Below are 21,276 nucleotides of genomic sequence, written 5' to 3' on the forward strand. Positions count from 1 at the left end.
ATCGGATAATTTGGGAAGTTCTTTATCAAAAAATTAATGAAACAGAATTCTCACCTACCTTACAACTGCAGCTCTTAGCATTAGAACTGACCATTTGGTATAAGGTATTTTAATCAATCTTCATTCTGAACACCAATTTTGTCTATAAAGTGTTTGCCTTAAGCCCTTATTGCTTCCCCTCACAAAGCTATAGCTTTTACCCTTCCCCTTCTCTGCTCTCTTCCCTGCGATTTTGAATGTAAGCTCCACAGGGCAAGGACTTGATTCTCCCTTTAATATGCAACTCTCCTGTGAGTTCCCTGTACATCCTGATGGTTCTGTACTAGCAAAAATAAGGTGAGACATTTATTTTAAGTTTTCATTTTTAACCAAGCAAAGATGGTCCAAATATAGCAAACACCTTATCATTTATTTTTAGGCAGCTGCTGAATTTTCATGCCTTTCCTATTCATTATTTCTCAGCCTGCAGCTTAAATCTTCAGTGGCATAGAGCACATAGATATCATAGATTGCATGTAGGAAAAAGGGAAAGAATGCTAAATCCCTGTCCACTCCCCATTCCTGGTATAACGATTTCTGGTTTTAGAAAATCCCAAGCTCATATTGAAACAAAATGATAATAGCTTGATCTTCTAGATATTAATAGCACAACCGATGTTTGGTTCCATTAAAACAATTAAATGTAAATTAGGGACTAGATTTAATTATAATCCCAACAAGAGTAGAATCACTGAATCAATGGGATTTATGTAAGCATTGATTTAACATTCAGCAATTGAGGCAATGGGTCTACTCTAGAATGGAGTTGGCTTTTGTATCAATCATGGGGTTGATAGCAGGCAGGGAAATGTCAGGGCCATTAGGCTCAGAGCTTAGAAGTGTTACTTTATAGACTTCATTTCCCAGAATCTCTTGGCCAGCAATCCTCCCAAGAGTAATCCATGTACCTAAGCTGTTTAAATTAGCAATTGAGCTTTTCTTCTATGTTGGTGATAGGACAATGTTCTCAATGACATCTTTAAGAACAAGGCTGGACTAGTGGGTGCAGGACAGACTTCATGGTACACAGCTTTCATTGCTTCATTGCCTTACTAATACCTCCAGCACCTGCTGCCTGAAGAGAGTGTAATGACCCCTATATCTAATAGTTCGGCCAGCTCTGGTGTAACAGTCAATTATATTTATCAGGTACCTCCATACATGCTAACGTATGGGGGTCCCTAAGGTAGATGCACACCTCTCTGCATCACATTTTCTTGCTATCATCAACTAGTGACTGTGATAATTTCATACTATTTATTTATTTATTTAAAAAGCAGTGAGTAGTGCTTATGCCTCCCATTATGTGTTCCTCTGTCCTTTGTGCAAATGGATGCAAATATTTTTCTAGGTGTGCACAGATTGTGGTCATTGATCTAAATCAGGCCATGAACATGGGTCTAAAGATAGGGCCACATATGACTTTCACAGCTCTTAACCAAATAAAATGTTTGGACTGTAATCCCTTATCAATGAGCATGCTGGCTAGAGCTGATGTGAATTGCTGTCCAACAACATCTGGAGGGCCATACTTTTCCAACCTTGGACTAGACTGATTTTCTCATCTGACTCAGTAGTACTCTTATGCTGTTCTTAATGACTTGATAATTCAGATTTCAGTTCACAGAGAATATTTCTATGTGCCTCCAGATTAATGTAGGTTGAGTGATTTCATAGGTGTCACAAAATGTCAAGGAATGCACAGAGTTCAGTCTGAGCAAAGGTGAACCATATTGTATAGTTAAGTTGTTATTTTTATTTGCCAACTGTGACAGATGGAACGATAGAAATCTGCTGATGCTGACTAATCTGCAAGCAAATCTGATGGATCATAAACTGCTTTGTTTCCATCCTGTATAACTGAAATTATGATGACAAGTCTTATTTTATGAGAACAAAATAAAAAGAAGCAGAAAAGCTGAAATTACCAGCCCAAGATTATTGTTTTGTTTCCATGTCTCTTGGCAATTGTTTGCCTTTAACTTTTGGCAACTGTATTGTTTGGTGACATCTCTGTTTGGAAACAGCCTTAATGGGAGCTCAATATATCATCTTACAGCTATAAGATAGAAATGCCACAACCACTACTTTTGTTGTCAGGGCTAGAATCAAACTGCTGGGGTTACTGCTGGAGGACTGAGTTCACAATTCATATTCAAAGCAGCCAACTGTGACATCATGAGGGAAAGTTTGGATGAGATGAGACAGCAGAGCAAACTAAGTGAAGGAGAAGGGCAGCATGTTCATTTGGTAACATGCACGCACATGGCAGAAGAGTCCTGTTCCTTTGAGTGGGGGTAAGGAGATGTTTTCCTCCCAAGAAGCTAGGGAGAAATACTACAACCCAGTTTTATCCACTGAAACTAAATGGTAGAAGTTCTAAGAAAGACAAAAGGAACTCCTTCCTTGCACAGCACAAAGATGGACATTGCTATCTAAGGGTTGGAAATTCAGCAATGTTCAGCAGTGACGTATGTATTAGAGAGAAAAGTTTTGAATATTCTTTACATAATTTCTACTCAAATACTGGATCCACGGGAAATTTAGGCTTATGACTTTTATGCAGTATGCCCGCACCATGCATGGCTTTAACCTTACATGGAAGGTTAAGCCACGGGAGTTATAATGGCACATGCGCTGCACTCACGCAGGAGTGCTCCCCCATTAAAACAAATGGAGGTTGAGCGTACATGTTTTCCCCAATATGGGGGGGGGGGGGCGTCCAGAATGGATCCTCACATATGGGGAGGGCCCACTGTATATGAAGCTGGATTGGGCCTTGTGCCAAACCTTCTTTTAAACTCTTTAAAGCCAGGTCAGCATGTTTGTCAAACCATCAAATGCCTCGGTCAGGTCCGTTTCCAGAAGAGTGAAGGAACTAAATCAATTCCAGTTTCTGATTCAGTGTGTTTATTAAAGAACCAAATAGAAAGAAGTTAAAAACAATTGCTTTGAGATAAAATGAAGATAAAAGTAAGCTAAGATAGTCAGAATCTTAAAAATAATTCCCCTAAGCATCTAACAAGGTAAAATACGTGGGTTTCTATAACCTGGATGAAGCCAACCATACTTCCTTTCTAGTAACAAAAAGACAAAAGAAATCCCCCCCCCCCAATATACTCCTATGGGACTACTAAGTTCTGAGAGAAGAAAATTCAAAGTGAACAATTAGTAGCCCAGGAGAAGCAGAAAGTGAACACTTCAAAAGGTGATTCCTATATGGCTAAGGTAACATTTACATGTATAGAAATGGAGTTTAGTGGGCCTCAAACAGCCTTGCCATATTGTTGGTTCAGGGGTTGCAGTAATATTCCTGTTGTAAAATAAACAATGGTGGGAGAAATTTACTAGCTATTCTCAAATATTGTTTTGAGGGGATTCATATGGGAGGAGTTTTGACATTCTGGGAGCATTGTTCTGTTTTCAAGTGGAAATACTACAATTGCTTCATAAAAGATGATCTACAACCACATTACAGGGGCCAAGGAATCCATGGCCCTGAGTTTGCAAAACCTTAACAGGGCTGTTAATAACAGGGTTTTTTTTTTTGGAGGTCTCTCCATGAGTCAAAGCCAGCTTGATAGCAATTAACAACAAAATGAGCAATGGCTTCTGTATTATATTAGAAAAGTAATATCTAATTCTGAAAATATTATTAAAGAAACAACAACACTTTTGTGAATCTTTCCAATGGCAATTTGGAGATGCATGTTTTAAAAAATCTTTACAGGTTAATTTTAATCAGTTTTCCCTGAATAAGGCCATACTAATATTTCTTATCCAAAATGCGTTGGGCTAATGCTTGGTATAAAACCTATTTTTCATCCCTAGACCCTGTCTCGACTTCACATCAGATTTTATTGGATGTGTTCAGTTTCTTCTGCTTCTGTGTGCTTCAAGCCAAGAAAACCTCTGACACCCAATCAGTCCAAATTATGTGCCAAGAACAGCTGAATTCTTCAACCTGTATAAATTTTAAATACTTCTATAAATAATGCAGCTGAAACGAATCTACATAAATTCTGTTATTTAGTGTAACTTACTCCGAGCCCCTCTAGACAAGCAAAAAGTTTTTGAAAGTCCTGGGTTTTGTTCCTATGCAAACTAATTTTATTTTGGAGATCTACATAATGTTTTCCCCATCCCAAGTATTCCCAGGGAACTCTGAGCATTATCAAGGACTTTTCATTTCCATTCCTCAGGTCGGTTTAAATGAACCTAGTATTTCCTACAATGAGATGTACCTCTCCTTGGCTGTCTGTTTAGCTAATATGGCCACCACCAAGAAGCACAGTGATTGTTTCCAGGACTGATATCCAAAATAGATCAAGGGAGGGTAAAAGGAATGCTAGCAATAAAAATGTTGGTTTCAAAATCATGAATATGCAAGTAAAATCAAAACAAAAAGAACTTTAAAGTCTAGATACTTCCACGGACTCCCCCCCCCCCCCTTTCTGGATACCCCCCTCTCCCCCCCTTATTTGCTGTGCAGGGCACTGAGGTCTCCATAATCTTTCAAACTGAAATCTTTTTCAACAATCTCTTTTGGCATTTGAGATTTCAGCAATCATTTCCCACATCTTTCCCAAAAATATCCTTGCAAGCTGTGAAGATGAAAAATTCGTGCTTAAAAAAAAAAACAGTTAAAGAAAAGGAAGAAGAAACAATGCCAACTAAAATCAACAAGAGGTGGAATTTTGGGATGCTTTAAAAACGAGGCTTAATATTCGTCTAACTTTGAAGTGATTGAGGTTTATAAAATTCTATAGCAAACATTTTGGATCCAAAGGTGCAACATAGGGATGGTCAGATGTTGTCATCCTCCATATGCTGGTGGATGACAACAGCCGTAATCCCTTACCAGAAGAGGGAAGATGGCAGATGTAAGTCCAACAACATCTAGAGCACTAACAAATTGGCTTTCCCTCCTTATAACAGCAGATAAGGTCATCAGAAGGAGAGAATGAGCTTGACTTCATTTCAGGGGAGGCAGGGGGAAATCTTATATACAGAAGAAATTCTCGGTACATGACTAATTCAGTGAACATCTGCTGTAAAATTGCTGGGTCATCTTAATTATTAACTCCTCCTCCTCCCTTGCTTGCAATTCAGTGGCTTCTAATTATATCAGTAATCATTTCTGCTGCCTAACACAATATGAGGCTAATGCATGATGACTGCTGCATTGCACATAATGTAGCTAAACTTTGCTAGAGAGTGTATTAAAGGAAATTAGCACTCATATAATGTACTTTGATGCATCTAGAAGGAGATGGATGGGCTATCTATACACCTCCAAGAAAAAGATGTTACCACATTTGGATTTGCATTTTAGGTAGCTTGGACTGGTGTTAAGAATAACTCAGATCAAATTGAGTCATGTGGAGAGTGGATGGGTGGGAGTGTTAGAAATCTGTAGCATAGCCATTGTGTTTTCAAAAACCTCGGATATGCCAAGAAAGTCTGAGATCCTGCATCAGGAGATATATCATAAAGTTCCACCTGGTGGAACTGGGATATATTTCCCTTTCCTTTGTTGAAGGACTCGTCTTTCTCCTGTGAAAATTCCTCCCTCTCCATGGCCATTTAGTAGCTAGTGGAGAGTGGTGGACATTGCAAAAACATCTATGTATCTACAGCCAGATATAGGTCATTCTAGGTAAATGCATCCTTCTCTCCAACCTCCAGAGGCCCTCCAGGTGGTCGTGAGGATGGCTTTGTCATTCTGCATCTAGGGATAGAGACATAGCCAGATGCTTTTCCCATGCTCCCATTCTCCATCAGCCAAGGAACAGCCATGAAGGGGGATCTCCACAGGAGGAAGGTGAGACCTGTGGGATTTGGTCACTGTGTGAAGGAAATAATGAGTTACTCCTTCCACAATTACCAAAAATTCAATACTTTTCAATTATGCCCATGTATGTCACTAACTAGATGCCAGCCAAAGAGCCAGAGGAAGGATGTTGTGTCTTCAAAAATTCACATGTTGTGGAATAACCAGAATGCCAGCACACACTAGCTGGTTATTCCTGATATCAACAGGAGCAGCTAAAAAAGAAACAGATACATGTCTTATTGTTGTTAAATTTGATGTCTGAAACCAATTTACAAGCCATGGGTTCTTTCTCTGGCTTGCTGAATCAGGAAAATGTAAGAGTACAGTATAAGTTTCTGTAAGATTGAAATGTTATTCTAAACAGAACCACAGACTTCTGCTTTATTTAGCCATTCTTGTTTGCAGCAGGAGTTAATGGACAATGTGCGCAAGCATTCTGGTCATGAATAGGAAGCTGGTGACCCCCGCCCCCCTGGAATTCAGCTACGGTATGACCTGTGAACCAGTTCAATACCTCTTAACTATGCATCAAGAAAATCATTTCCTTACAACTATCCCTAGAAGAATATGGCATTTTGCAACAAGCTGTGTGTTTCTCACTCAAGTGAAATACTATCAGTTCTTCTAACACAGGTTGTTATCTTCCATAGCCTGTTATTTTCTGCTGGCAGTGGAGAAGCAGTTCAGCAGGATGGCACAGCTATACTTGAAGATGGCTGGAAGCATTACATAGATTTGCAAAATGCTTGTTGTTATCATGAGGAGAGAAATAGAAGAAGGACCTTCATCTCTGGTAGTGCAGAGATTGTAGAAAGTGGACTACAGAGTATTGGGTTCAGGGGAGATTTTGTCTCTGCTGGGTAACTCTCCCTCTTTCTGATAACATGGTTTTTGTTCACTTATATAGGACTATCTACAAGAATGTGAATGGGTCCCCATTTTGACAGGGGACTAACTCTACTACCCTACTACCAAAGATTATGGGAGCCTTGTCTGGAATCCCCCCCCCTCAAACTTGGGTTTCTATGTATAGCATCTTTCCTTTAACTTACAGAGCTGAATAGGCTATGCCAATAAATGTGGGCATGAGTATCAATAGCTCCTATTCAGCTTTGATTCAGAGATAACAGTCACATTCTTTTCTGTTCATGTTCCCAGTTAGTACCATTAGTGGAGCCATGGGTGGAATGTTTTGGAATAGGGATAGAATCCTACTGTTATCTCTGATCACTGTCAATCTGATCAACGATGCTTTCTTGTTCTGCTGACCTTATCCATCGCCCTCCAGGACAAGGAGGGAATTCTTATATCTCCAAACCCAAACAGAAAAGAAGAGGGAGATCTCCACCCTCTCGGTTGAGAGGGTGAGTATGGCAGGCATTAACTGATGTTGAAATGCACAAACCTTCCACAAAGATATTTGGAAAGTATCCCAGGAGTCTGCTGTCTCTCCACGCACCTATCTCCATTGACTATACAGTCAGCCCTCTATATCCACAGATTTTTTTATCCATGGATTTAATCATCCATGGCTTGGAAATATTTCAAAAATATATTAATTCCAAAAAGTAAACCTTGATTTTTTTATTTTATAAGGGCCACCATTTATCTATCCATTGTATTTAATGGGACTTGAATATCCATGGATTGAGTTATCCAGGGAGGTCCTGGAACCAAACCCCAGCAAATACCAAGCGCCCACTGTGTATATATGTGAGTTCTTGGATGGTTCTAAACTGGATCTCTGGACATTGCTGTAAGACAGAGCTGGGCAAACTGTCCCCTGTGGGCCAGGTGGGCCCTTGAACTCTACCATAGACCCTTGGACTCCACTTTTGTGGTTTTTAAAGCCTCAACAAGTATCCCCAAACGCCTAGCTCCCATTTATAAAGAACATTTTCAGAGCAATTTTTCAGCAGTTTTTGCCCCCAAAGTACACAGAAATCCCACATGTGTGAAAACATGAAATAGTACCTACTCCTCCAAGCACCTCAGATTCCTATACTCCAAATCCATCAGTTTTCCTCTGCAATCCCTCTCAAAATGGTGATAGAAAGTGATGCCATGTCATTTCCTTTCACCATTTTGAGAGGGATTGCAGATGAAAATGGAGATATTCGGGTTTGCTGTGTGTGTGTGTGTGGTCCCCCACAATTGCCTACCCCTGTTGAATACAGAACAATAAGATACCTTTATACCCTTTCCAAAGGATCTGTAAAAAACCAACCTCCTTGTGAAATGCTAAATAAGCCCAATGGCAAGGCATGTCTAATATATAATACCTCATATTAAAATGAATGCCATTGATCCTGCTGTAGAGAAAGAGAAAATTACAGGAAGTGGATAAGCGACAGTTAGGAAAGTTCACCTAGTTGTATTACCCTCCACCCTTTGTAATGTGGGTCAGATTTTGCAACACAGTCCACAATTGAAACAAAAATTGGAGTCATGCCCTTTCTGACCAGCTTGTCAAATCTTTAAGAATTTCTGCTGAACTATGCAGGTCTTGCCAGAGTCTAAAGTAATCATATGTAATACAAGGGCAGCAAGGGACACAAATAGACCATCTGAAGAAAAGAAAAAAACCAAAACCTCTTATCTGGCACAGGAACCGGATTACATGGTGAAATAATGGTGTCTTTTAAGTATTATGCTTCTGTTGAACCATGCTGGTAGAGTTTTCTTTGGTTAGTCAGATTTGATTTCTGAGGATATTTCATGTTATAAATCACAGGCCCTCCAAGATCTTAGTGATTAAAAACAGGCATGCTTTCATCTAAATTCTCTAAGGGTGCATCTACACTGAAGAAATAATGCAGTTTTAACCACTTTAAGTGCTGTAACTCCATACTATGGAATCCTGGGATTTGTAGTTTTACATGGTCATTAGCCTTTGCTGCTACTGCACAAAAGTAGAAATCTCAGGATTTTATAGGATGGAGCCATGGCAGTCAAAGTGTTGTCAAACTGCATTATTTCTAGATGCACCCAAAGTCACATGAAAGATTACACCTGTGTGTGCTCTCCCTATTTAAATAGCAGAGCAACACTTTTTAAAAAAATGGCAAAGAAGTGTTATGAAAACAGAAAATAAAATCCAACAAAAGTCAAGCAAAAAATCACAACTGACAATAGATTGGGTTTGTTGCATTCAGTTTAAATAATAATTTGGACCTCCTTATATCATATTTTATTTGCCTCATTCTTTTCCATTCTCTAAAAGCAAATACTCTTTTTTCCAAGGAGTGACTTGTAGAGCGATGAAAACCAAAGCCTTAAAACAACACCAACAATGTGGTGTATATTTCATCCACATGCTGCTCAAAAGTTCATGCTATACTTGCTTCAAAAGCTATAACCACATAATTATGTTTAATAGAATGTTTACTCTTATATTGGATCTTCTTGTCTATAGCATAGAATTGCTGTTATTGTTCATCTGGCTGAATTTTACCTTTATCATGTGACTGACTCATATTGAGAATTTTGGAGAAAGAGGTTTGAAGTAGATTCTTCAGCTGCCTTTCATCAGTGAGGCTGAATGATGGGAAATTTTAGACAGAAAAGATAGGATACTTTCATATAGTACATTATTAAACAATGGAATTTGCCGATGGCTAGCAACTTGGGCCTGGTACAGATGGGAAAAAAGTGTCACGCTCACAGCCCTCCCCATGCTGCCTGGGCACCATCTTGCTGCACGCCCATTCAAATGGCGCACACCATGATGACGTCCCTTTAGCACAGTGTCCAAATGGTGCTGCGTCAAAGGGGTGTGATCAAGCCACCCAGCAGCAGCTATGGTGCCGCTTCATGGGTACAAAAAGGAGCCAGGAAAAACAGCTCCTTTTTGTGCTCTGGACCATGCTCTGGGCATTTGCCATGGCACCAATCTGGGGCAGAAAGGGGTGGTGTCTCACCGCCCCTTCCTGCCCGTCTGTACCAGACCTTGGCTAACTTTAAAAGGAAGATAAGTTTATCAGTGGTGTCTAGTCATGGACACTGGACAGATGTTCCCACCAGTATTAGAGGCAGATTCACCCTCTCCATTTATTAGGTGCAGTTTATCAGGTTCCCCCCACCCCCTTGTTTATTAGGGAGAAAAAAACAGGAAAGAACAGTGTAGCTCATGTCTTGTGTATGAGCTTTCAGAGGCAATTGGCATTCTGTGTGAAAAGAATGTTAGACTAGGAGGGCATTTGGTCTGATGTAGCAGGACTTTTACATTATATCTCCATTAGCAGAAATTGTGGACAGAACAAGCTTAATTTGCTGCTAAGGAAAGACAAGGCAAGCTTAGGTGAAGGAGCTACATATGGAATATCATGGATCAGGACCAGGAAGCCCCAGATACTGATGTCTTCAATGACTTGGACTCTCAAAAAGTGCCAGAAGCACTTACTCCTACTGCCTCAGATTTCTTATCCTACCCATTAATCCCCTAAATGCTATTGTACTCTGACTCTAGAAGTGGAGTGGACCTTGAATTCTCCAGTGAACTGAGTTTCTGAGGACCAGTCTCTACCTGATTTCTCAGTCTTTAAACTTTTACTTTCCAGGAGAAGGAAATTGTTATAGAAGAAGGCATCTGAACCTTCAACAGTCAGATATTGCACTGAGGGAGATCTCAGAAGGGTGTCTTCTTGGCTGACTAGTTTTTAGTTAGTGCTGTACTAATTTGCCTTCTAGGTTAGTGGGTCTCAAACTTTGGGCCTCTAAGGCCTATTTCAGATTGCCAAAATAAAGCTGCTTCGGGTCTCTTTGGAGGTATGCTATTTAAATGATGCATAGGTCCTAAGAGTCCGGAAGTTGCGCCAAAGCCACACTCCATTCCTAAGCACTGGAGTGCAGCTTTTGGTGCAGCTTCTGGATTCTTAGGATGCGTGCATCATTTAAATAGCATACCTCCAAAGAGACCCAAAGCAGCTTTATTTTGGCAGTCTGTAACAGGCCTAAGTATTTTGGATGTCAACTCCCAGAAATCCCAGTCAGCTTCGTCAATGGCCAGGGGGTTCTGGAAGCTGAATGTAAAACAGCTGGAGGACCAAAGTTTGAGAACTACTGTTGTAGCTGCAAAATCGCTGTCCGTGGTACTGAATAAAACAGCAAACTCTGAATTGTTACCTGTTATACTGGCTGTGGTCTTGAGTTCTTTTGTGGTCCTACTCCCATTGGCAGCCTTTTTTGTGCCTTCTTGCCCAGCCAGCTAGCACTGACGAAAAGTTCTGTGAGGTACAGAGCATTAAGTGACTTTCTGGCGTGTTCTCAGCCTGATGAACCTCGGCTGGAAGACATACAAGGCTTCTTGGACCTCAGCATATGCTGATATTGTATGAAAGCCACTTTCTCTGAGCAATTAGAGGGCGGTAAGTTTGGCTATTTGGCTGGCAGGTACATTAAAGAATGGAGGAACCTCCAAGGGTCTTTTAGTTCAACACATGCTCAACTATGGTGCCCTGATAGGTTTCTGGCTTTCTTAAAAATCTGTAATGAAGGTGGCCTCATCTAATGAAGGAGAATCCACCACCTTCTAATGCACTCTGCTCTACTGTCAAACAACTTGTACTGTCAGCTATTCCTGAGAATCCATCAGCAGGTAGGACAGGCTGGGAAATATTAAAATAGTTTCCCCTCTTATCCTGAACATATCCCAAACATGTTATTTTTATTATTTTTAACATCCATTGAAAATCTAAGATGATTCCGTATTAAAGGTTTCTTCACTCTCTTCCTACAAAATGGGAGGGAGGAAGCTGTAGGTTTGGAGGCCAGGAGCATGATTCCTGCCAGGACAGTTGGAGAGACCAATCAAATTAAGGATTTATATTAATGAAGACTGGAATATCTTGCTGCTGTTGAAACACGTTCCTCCCCATTGGAGTTGTGTTGCAGAGAATGCTTTTCATGATGTCTGGCACTGTACCTGTTGAGCTGGAATCAGATAATCAGTGGATGAAGAAAGGCAGCCATCAGGTCAGTGGTTCTCTCCAACTTTCTCTGCCTGGAGAGTTCCAGGATTTTCAGCAATCAAACCCTGGCTTCGACATAGCTACTCATGTGATGACTGTCGAGTCGAGCCAAGTTTTCAGACAACACTGAGCAAAACTTAATTTTGTGTGTGAGAAGTTCTGCATGATGTGAAGTAACACAGTGTTCTGGCAACTTCTGCTTTTGGAAATCTAAGAAAGAAGAAAGAATGGCTTAACTATATTCCACATGATTAAAAAACAAATTGGATATATTGTACTTTTTGTAGAAGATAGACCGGGGGGGGGGGGGGTTTGAAGTTTTACAATATCCTGACTTATTTAAATTTAGAATGGGTTTTCACATGCAGCTGTGGGTTCATGTACACCGAAGTCAAGTGTATCTCTACTTAACCTGAGCTTTAACCTCTCTCCATTCAGAAGAGTTGGTTGAGAACTCAAGAATCATAAATCTCATGATTCATATGTCATCTAACACAATGCTTTAAAAAGGTTTTTTCTTGAATTTCCTAGCAGATAAAGATATGAATAGTTGTTTCTTAGTATTGCTAAAGAAAATATTTCCATTGCCTCATTATACTTCATAGGTAACTATCTTGAAATATCTTGTCCTAGCTGTCTGAAAGGGGCAGAAAGCATAACTGTGCAAAGGTTTAGTATGCTGCAAAATCCTGTGACATTATTTCCTTGTGGTTATTACTGGAACCTATAGGTATAAAGAATTTTGCTTTACCCTTTTCAGAGGCCTTGCTTAGTTATAAAGCCTGATGATGCTATGTTAAGCTAATCAGAGTAAATCAAAGGCATCTGGCCTGTATAAAAGAGGAATTGTGTCTGTTGAGTTGTTGATGGCTCTCAAAATTTACCAAATGTTTGTACTGTTTTATTTTTGAATTGTTGATAGGAGAAAAATAATGCCAATTTGAGGACAGGCAGTACGGGGGAAGTTACAAAAGCAGCTTTTGTGGTTGTTCAGAGGCAGGGACCTCAAAAAGGCAAAAGTTATTACCAAGGCTAAATTATCAAAGGGGAGATATTGCCTCCCTTGCAAGGACTTACTCAAATGAATGAACCAGCCAATCAGATCTGCTTAGCTAAGGCTGCATTCACACTGCATAAACAATCTATCATGACACACTTTAACTGCCATGGATCAATGTTATGGACTTCTGGGCACTGTAATTCCCAGAATGTTTGTAGAGAAGACTAAATGTCTCACAAAACTACAAATCCCAGAATTCCATAGCATTGAGCCATGCAGTTAAACTGGTATCAAACGGGATTATTTCTGTAGTGTGGATGCAGCCTGTGATAGAAACTCATAGCATTCAGAGTTTGTTCTCCCTCTCTTTATAATATAATGTCCATTACTGGTAGTGAAAGAACCCTGATGAATAGTGCAAGCTAAGTAAAATGTACTATAACTGGCACTTAAAAAAAAAAATCCAAGTAGCCATCAGCACCCATTATTGCTCATCAAGACTTTAAAGACATACATGCACATAAACTTTCTCCTTTGCACACCACTCCAGTGTTGAACTGGATTAGTTGTAGCAGGAAAAAACCTGATTTTCCTAGATAACTTCTCCTCCCTCCATGTTGGGAAAAACCCTCTCTCAGTATTATGTGTGTCACGAGTGGGGAACCTTTTGGCTGCCCATCATTTTGGTCCAGCAGTCTCTTACTTTTGGGGCTTCTGGGCATTTTAGCAAAGAAAAAAAATTAGTAATTTTTGCAAGCTTTGCTTTCTAGAGAGAAAGGATGAATACACCAAGTGTAACTTACCTCTGAGAAAACACACAAATAGGGTATTGCCTTCAAGGTTGCGGTTCACCCTGAGAAATGTGCTGACCACTTTTGCCTTTGCGGTGGAGGCAGACATTGTAGGGAATAAGGGGAATACAGCTGTATATTTATAGGTTTAAAATATTTCTTATCCTGCTGTCATAGCCACTGTTTCCAAGGCAGCTTACAATACAGCAACTGGTATGTGGAGCCATAGTTTCAATACCATTTGCAAGGCACAGAAGAAGAACAATGTTAAAAGGCCTTGGCATGGAAAGGTCATGATGGTTTTTGTTTAATTTCACTTTCTCCCCTCCCCCTGCTTTTGCAGGAGTCTATTTCTGGCCATCAGAGGGCACTATAGACTTAATTTTGCCCTCTGAAAGGGAAGAAAATGAAATGGAAAAAGAAGGCACCAGACAAACAAGACATCCATAATTAAAAAAAAAAAAGCAGGGAGGGGGAAATTGGCTTTATGCATTCCATTTTTAAAAACCGACAGTAACATGTGTGTAGATAAGATGCAGGAAAGATATGTTTTTGTGAGCAATCTCTTGCATTTGTTTTAATTATTGACTCTTCTCTGTTAGAAAACTGCCTAAAAATAAAACATTACCCCACTCTCCTCCGCTTCTTAGACTGCCAGTTTGCTTCTCTCTTTTTTGGTCCCCAAACGGCATGTTTGACGCTGACACAGCATTTAGGCATCTGGAAGTCACCTAATGATGAATGCCCTGCAAATCTAAGCTTTTTATGCAAATTGTCTTCACAAGAACAGGGTCAAGATTACCTAGCAGGGATTTAGTTATTCCTCAGCATACTTTAACTAACCTATTGTATGCAAAATTAGAGTTCTAAAGAGAGAAAAGCCTGGATTTGTCCTCACCTCCTCTATCTGTCCATACTTGCATGTACTGTTTCTGAGAGCTAGTATATAGTTTATTTCTTTCTATATTTAGCCTGCCACAAAATGGAGGAAATTTGTGGGAGAATCTGCAGTTTTTGCACACAGGCACTGTTTTGAGGTGTGCCAAACCTGTATTACCCTTTAAGTCTAAGCTGATGTGTGTATCTGAGAAAATGTCTTGCATTTTATTAAAGTATATGTCACAATTCTCCAATCAGGTACTTTCCAGAGGCGCCAGATTACAACCCATTATCTCCAACAAACACAACCAGTTAGGGCTACCAAGAGGAGGTTTGGACCCTGGTGGGATTTTTTCCACAGGCCTCTCAACTAGGTTTGCTAGGTTTCTCAAAGCAATATGGGACTGCTCTTTGCGCTGCTCTAAACTGGCCAGTACAAAAGAGATATGCCTTGATAAAGCCCATCACAAATTTTGTGAGAGGTGGACTTCTGATGAGTATTCCAGGCACCCACAGGATTAGAGAGGGTGGCTTTTAGGTGATTTTTTTTTTCATTTTAAAAATAGAGTTTTTGAGTTGCAGTCTGCCTCATGCATGACATTCCTCAGCCTATAGGGTTGAGAGCAGGAAATGTGGGCATCAACCATGTTCATAAGAGATGGAGCCCATATGTAATTTAAGGTTATGTTCCTGAGTACCAAATACTTGGGGCCAGTGGCATCCCCACCCCTGGTGTCACCCAGTGTGTGTGGGGAGTTAGAATAATAGAATCATAGAGTTGGAAGAGACCACAAAGGCCATCCAGTCTAACCCCCTGTCATGAAGGAACTCTCAATCAAAGCATACCCAACAGATGGCCATCCAGCCTCTGTTTAAAGACTTCCAAGGAGGGAGACTCCACTACACTCTGAGGGAATGTGTTCCACTGTTGAACAGCCCTTACTGTCAGGAAGTTCCTCCTAATGTTGAGGTGGAATCTCACTAGCGTCCATCACGTCAAAATGTTGGCGCCCATATTAGAAAGGGCACCGCCATTTTGCCGTACAGAGTACATCCTAGGATTGCGGGGTGTCTGTAAAGGATGCCCCGAGGCAACCCTAATACGTATCCAGTCCGGCACTTTGCGCCGGTCTGGATACCGCCATTGTTACTTTAATTTCAACTGTTTGCTGCATTTTGTTAGCCACATGGGATACCTCCACTGAGATATAGAATATGGAATAAATAATCATTGTCATTTTGTGAAATATAATGATAAGGCTAGTGATAACTGAATATAATATGATGAAGAATTACTGTTTTGAGCCCTGTATATTGTAGTTCAGATGCCCACCCTTTTTGTTCCAGTTAATATCTACCCTTCCTAAATATTTTTAATATAAATTTTGTAACTGAAGTGGGTTCTGGCTGTTCCACAAACTCTGAATATTTATTATGCTTCAATTTAATTTTAGTTAGAGAATGATTTCATGCAGGGGTAAGTATGTGCTGATAACTGATACAAATGAAACTATGGTAGATAACCCATGAAAGACATTCTCCTTTTCTTTCAAAAGTAAACGAATAAGAATATCACGCCATTGTAGTCACTATTTTTATCTTCACTTGAAGATACAATACAATACAAGATGGCTGAATAGGTGTAAGACAAATATAAAATGGTGCATGACTAATGTGAACATAGGATGGTATCCTCAGTCTGAACTCAATGGACTGCCTTCTGGGTTACCTTCAATACACTGATTCATACACAAAGTAGGTAAATGCCCTCACCCTGTCAATTAGACTTAAAGGCATGAATTTAGAGGAGTTGTTTTGATCCTTCTAACATTAGCAGTCAAGACATAGCTGTATTATGTTTTCTGAAGTCATTACATTTTCCTTATATACATCCAGGGTTTCCACAGTTCAGCTTTCAGCTGGTGAAACATAGTATATAAACAGCTGTGTTGATATAACTTCATTATAAGTGTGATACGCAGCAACAGCAGCCAAACAAAACTTTTCCAGAATATTGCTCCAGAAAAGCTGCTCTTTCTTGGGAAAAAGGAAATTATACAATCTAGAGCTTGTATAGTTTGCCTAATGCTAAAGACGATACTGTGCTAGTAAAGCAACAATGACGTGACACCTGAAGTACAAGGTGTTGCTGGCTCTTTCAGATAAATATGAGCATCTTTTATTTCTTCTTCAGGACCTTTGCTCATGCAGTTCATTGTGCCCAGGGTCTTTTTCTTGTTTTATTGCCTTCCTGTGGAATTCTCTTTCCTATAATCCTCTAGACCAGCCACGGCAAACCCATGGCACATGTACCAGAGCTGGCAAGCACAACCCTCTCTATGGGCATGTGAAGCTCTCACCCCCAGTGACCAGAGGGAGGGAAGAAGGAAGGGAGATGAGGCAGGAGGAAGAGGAGGAGGGAAAGGAAGCAGTGGCAGTGGTCTCATGCCATCAGCTATCCACTTGCCAGTGAGAGCCAGGAGGGAGGAAGGAAGAGGAGGAGGAGGTGGGAGGAAGAGGAAGAGGAAGGTGCAGTAGTGGCAGCAGTCCCATGCTATCAGCCACCTGCCCACCTGCCTGGCACTGGTGTGAGCCAGGAGGAAGGGAGAGAGGAAGAGGAGGCAGAAGGAAGAGGAAGCAGCAGCTATGGCCCCATGCTCCAGCAAACTTACCACCGCTGATGAAATGAGGGAGGGAGAAGCAGCAGGAGGAGGGGGGTTGCTATTGCTAGCCTGAGGCTGAGATAGTGAGCTCTCTCTCTCTCTCTCTCTCTCTCTCTCTCTCTCTCTGTGTGTGTGTGTGTGTGTGTGCTTTCAAGTTGTTTCTGGTGACCCTAAGGTGAAACTACAATGGGGTTTTCTTGGCAGGTTTTGTCGGGGGGGGAAGGGTGTTTGCTATTACTAGCCAGAAACTCAGAGAATGTGCTTCGGTGTGTGTGCCTTCAAGTTTTCCCTGGTGACCCTAAGGGGAAAGTATCATGAGGCAAGCTTCATCAGAGGAGGATTTCCATTGCCATCCTCTGAGGCTGAGAGAGCATGACTTGTATGTGTGGTGCCTTCAAGTCATTTCTGATGGATGGTGACCCTAAGGTGAAACTATCATAGGGTTTTCTTGGTAGGTTTCATCAGAGAATTGTTTTGCTATTGCTAGCCTGAGGCTGGGAGAGTGTGCCTTGGGTGTATGTGTGTGTATGTGCCTTCCAGTCATTCCTGGAAATCCTAAAGTGAAACTATCATGAGGTTTTCTTGGCAAGTTTCATCGGGGGGGGGGGGGGGGGGGTTGCTTTTCCTGGCCTGGGCCGGAAACGGGTGGCCTGTTTCCCCCCTGGAAATCCCACCCCTGGAAGTCCCCCACACACCTGGCACTGGATGACACTCAGTGTGGGAACATCACTGAGTTTGGGCACCCAGTCTCTAAAAGGTTTGTGATCACTGCTCTAGACTGTTACCGTTCAGCACCCTATTCCTTCTCCTCAACTGTTCATTCCTCCATCTTTCAGCCATTCTATTTCATAAGAACACAGTAGAGATATTGTCTCCATTTAGTCTCTTACTATTCCTTACTACAATCCTTGGATCAATGAAGCTATCTTAAAAACAGCTCATGTTGTTCTTTTTTTGCTCAAGCTGAGAATCATCCACTTCTAGTAGAAGGACATTGCTGAGTATGTACAAACTTTGCCTTGTAATATAGAGCATGTGGGCAAGAGAGGACCCAACAGGACCTTGTTTTTATTTCTATTGAATCTTAAAACATTTTTATGACATCTATGATCCAATCAAATTCCGGGTCAGTGAATGGCAGAATGAAAAGCAAGATTATATCAAACTTTGTAAAGTAAAATACTAACATCAAATAACTGTACTAAAGGTAGAGGTTAAGGTAATCCCTTGACATGACTGTCTAGTCGTAACCGACTGTAGGGGGCAGTGCTCATTTTGTAAGCCAAAGAGCCAGCATTGTTTGAGGACTGCTCTGGTGGTCACGTAGCCAGCATGACTACACCAAATGCTGTTACCTTCCCACTGAGAAGTGGTACTTATTTATCTACTTGGATTTGCATGCTTTCAAACTGCTAGGTTTGCAGAAGCTGGGACTAGTGACAGGAACTCACCCCATCATGCAGCACTTGGGCCTCAAACTGCCAACCTTCTGATCTTCTGATCATCAGAACTGGCATCTTAACCACTAAGCCACTGCATTCCTTAAAAAATAGCCATAGTAAAAGGTAGGAAATTATACTTTCCAAAGAAATATACAAGTTAAAATATTTGGGAAATATTTCTTAATCTGGGGTCCAAAATACTGGAGATTATTACATTGGGGATGGCATGTCCTTGTTCCATCCCTGTCCTGTCTTTCCCGTTCAATCTTGCTGAGATTTTCAGACATAATCGTCATTATTCTGCTCTTATCGCACAATCATGATAAGATTTTCAGACGACATCGCACCTATCCCATCTTTCTCCCATCTCTGAAGTGGCATGTCACTGTCAGTTTGTATTAATGGAAACTCGAGTTAATACAATATCAGGAGGCACTGGTGGGAGAAGGACAGGGTAAGCACAAATGTGGTAAGGACAGGACATTTAATATCTCTTCTTCCCATTTTCATATCTTTAGGAAAGTGTTCCAAACATGGGATGCCACAGTTGAAAAGGTCTTGTCCTTTGTGGATACCTGCTGGCTGGAACCAGGCTGGACCAGCTTGCATGTAAGGATGTGTGCTAGCTTGCTATTTTTGACTTCTTTTCTGGACTCCTCAGATTCCAGTAAACATTGACAGCATAGAGGAGCACACTGTGTGGTCACACCTTGCCAGATTGGCAGTAATCTGCTGCTTTTATGAAATTATCCAAATATGCATCTGTAACAGAGCTTTGAAAAGGTATATTATGACTACAAGTCTTATAATTTCCAAGCCAGTTTCCAAGTTCTAGGAGTAATGGGAACTGTAGTCAAAAATAAATGTTTCCATGTTCAGAAGAACTTGAACCACTCCTGATCTTATTGATGGACTCCTGTAGCAATCACGACATGATTATCTGTGTAGACAAAACACCAGGATACATTTTGCCATCTCCAAGTCCTTAACCAACAGCCCAGTCATTTTGAAGCAACTTCTCAATTTCCTTTACCTTAAATAATAGCCTTAAATAATGATCAGTAAACATCTACCTCTTAAAACAAACAAGCTGTTTTGTTATGCAGCACTCTCAGTGATATCAGAGAGAATACTAAGAGTGAAAAAGCTTCTGCTGAGTACTTGTTTCATGGTCAGTTGCTTTGCTATTTGGCATTTAGCTATGGTAACCACATGGGGAGGGGAGCATTCTTATCTTCATGCATTGTGTTACCTGAGGCAGATATTTACTCTAATTTATGGGTTAGAATAGTTGCGTGTTCTAACAAGAATTCTTCCTGTATTCAAAATGGAAAGCAGTTTTTTTTGAAAAAAATGATGTTAGGGCTCATCCAGACTGGCAACTAATACCAATCTAATAAACTATATTTAATGCCTCTTTTGGCTGCTTTTGCTGATTTCCACATTCGGACATACTTTTGAAAAAATAAATAAAATAAAATGCATGATCTACACTTCTTTATTAATTATTGTGCTCCCCAACCCATGCAGAACAAGAGTTTTCTGGCATCTTAAATCGGAATCCTGACAATCCCTTTCCCCCATCCCCTTTTCTCTTTTCACTGCCTCTTCCTCCCAGAGCAGTTTTGCAAAACAATGGGGAGAGATTTCCTCTCTCCTCCTCCACTCTTGTAGGTACATGTGAGTACACACATGTACATACACACATGTGCACATGCGTGTGTGCGCGCACACACACAGAGCATTGAAGATCTCACCTTAAATGTGCAGGAGAAAAGTAAAGGGAATAACATGTACTGTAACACCATTATGGTCCAGTGCATTTTTGGTGGCCTGTGTTCAGATGGTGAAACACTGGTAGTTTTGTTATCCATTTAGTTGTTTTAAATTGGATTTTAAGTGAATTCTAACATAGTCATAAGACTTTTAAGATGGGCAATTGATCTAGTTAACAGAAAGGTGTTTCAAAAATAAAGGTCAGCCATTTTTTCTTCATCTCAGAACCTTAGAGTAACACAATACTTGAAGTATCCAACAATGACTAACTCATTCAACATGCAGTCTGCTTTTAGATGAAGAGCTCCAATGCTAACAATCTCAAACACTCCTCTCTTCCACCTGTCTTCCCTTAAATGATTTTAATTGGAAAAGGAGGGGGGTAGGGAGTGGAAAAAGTGATGGGGAATCCTGGGAGGCTTTAAAAGGAAGTTTGGGGACTTATGTAAATCCTGCGAACAAGGCAGACAATTGTTTCTCATCTAGAGGAGTGGATCTGAAAAAAATGGGCTTCATGGCCACAGTATCTAGATGAGATGTGGCCAATTATGTTGGCTCTGGAAGCCACTTTTATGTTTCTGGGAATCTCATGGACCACCCAAAAGCTGACACCCCCCCCCCCAACAAGTGACCAGGTAGATTATCACATGAAGCTTCTACAACACAACAATCATGTTTTTTGAAGTGCAACCTTTATCACACCTCCACTTCAGTACTGGCATAGTGCTGTACTGTATGATATACCAATATGGCACATCTTCTGCACCCCCATTTCTGCTTCCATCTCATTATTTCCCTTCTTAGGACATGCAGATCAATCTGGTGTGTATTGTGGGGGGAAGAGAGACAGGGTAATGGATGGAGGAAGAGAGGTTGGGCAA

General features: G+C 40.7%; 1 long non-coding RNA gene across 1 annotated transcript in view; it reads left to right on the forward strand.

Moving 5' to 3' along the window:
• LOC121925507 overlaps nucleotides 1-1,950 on the forward strand; it is a 2,439-nt gene extending 489 nt beyond the window's left edge. The window contains exons 2-3 of the long non-coding RNA XR_006102890.1: nucleotides 244-336; nucleotides 1,815-1,950. This is a non-coding gene — a long non-coding RNA (uncharacterized LOC121925507). The remainder of the gene's footprint in view (nucleotides 1-243; nucleotides 337-1,814) is intronic.
• The last annotated feature ends 19,326 nt before the right edge of the window (nucleotides 1,951-21,276 follow it).

Source organism: Sceloporus undulatus, chromosome 3 (assembly GCF_019175285.1).
Source record: "Sceloporus undulatus isolate JIND9_A2432 ecotype Alabama chromosome 3, SceUnd_v1.1, whole genome shotgun sequence".
NCBI classification, from domain to species: domain Eukaryota; kingdom Metazoa; phylum Chordata; class Lepidosauria; order Squamata; family Phrynosomatidae; genus Sceloporus; species Sceloporus undulatus.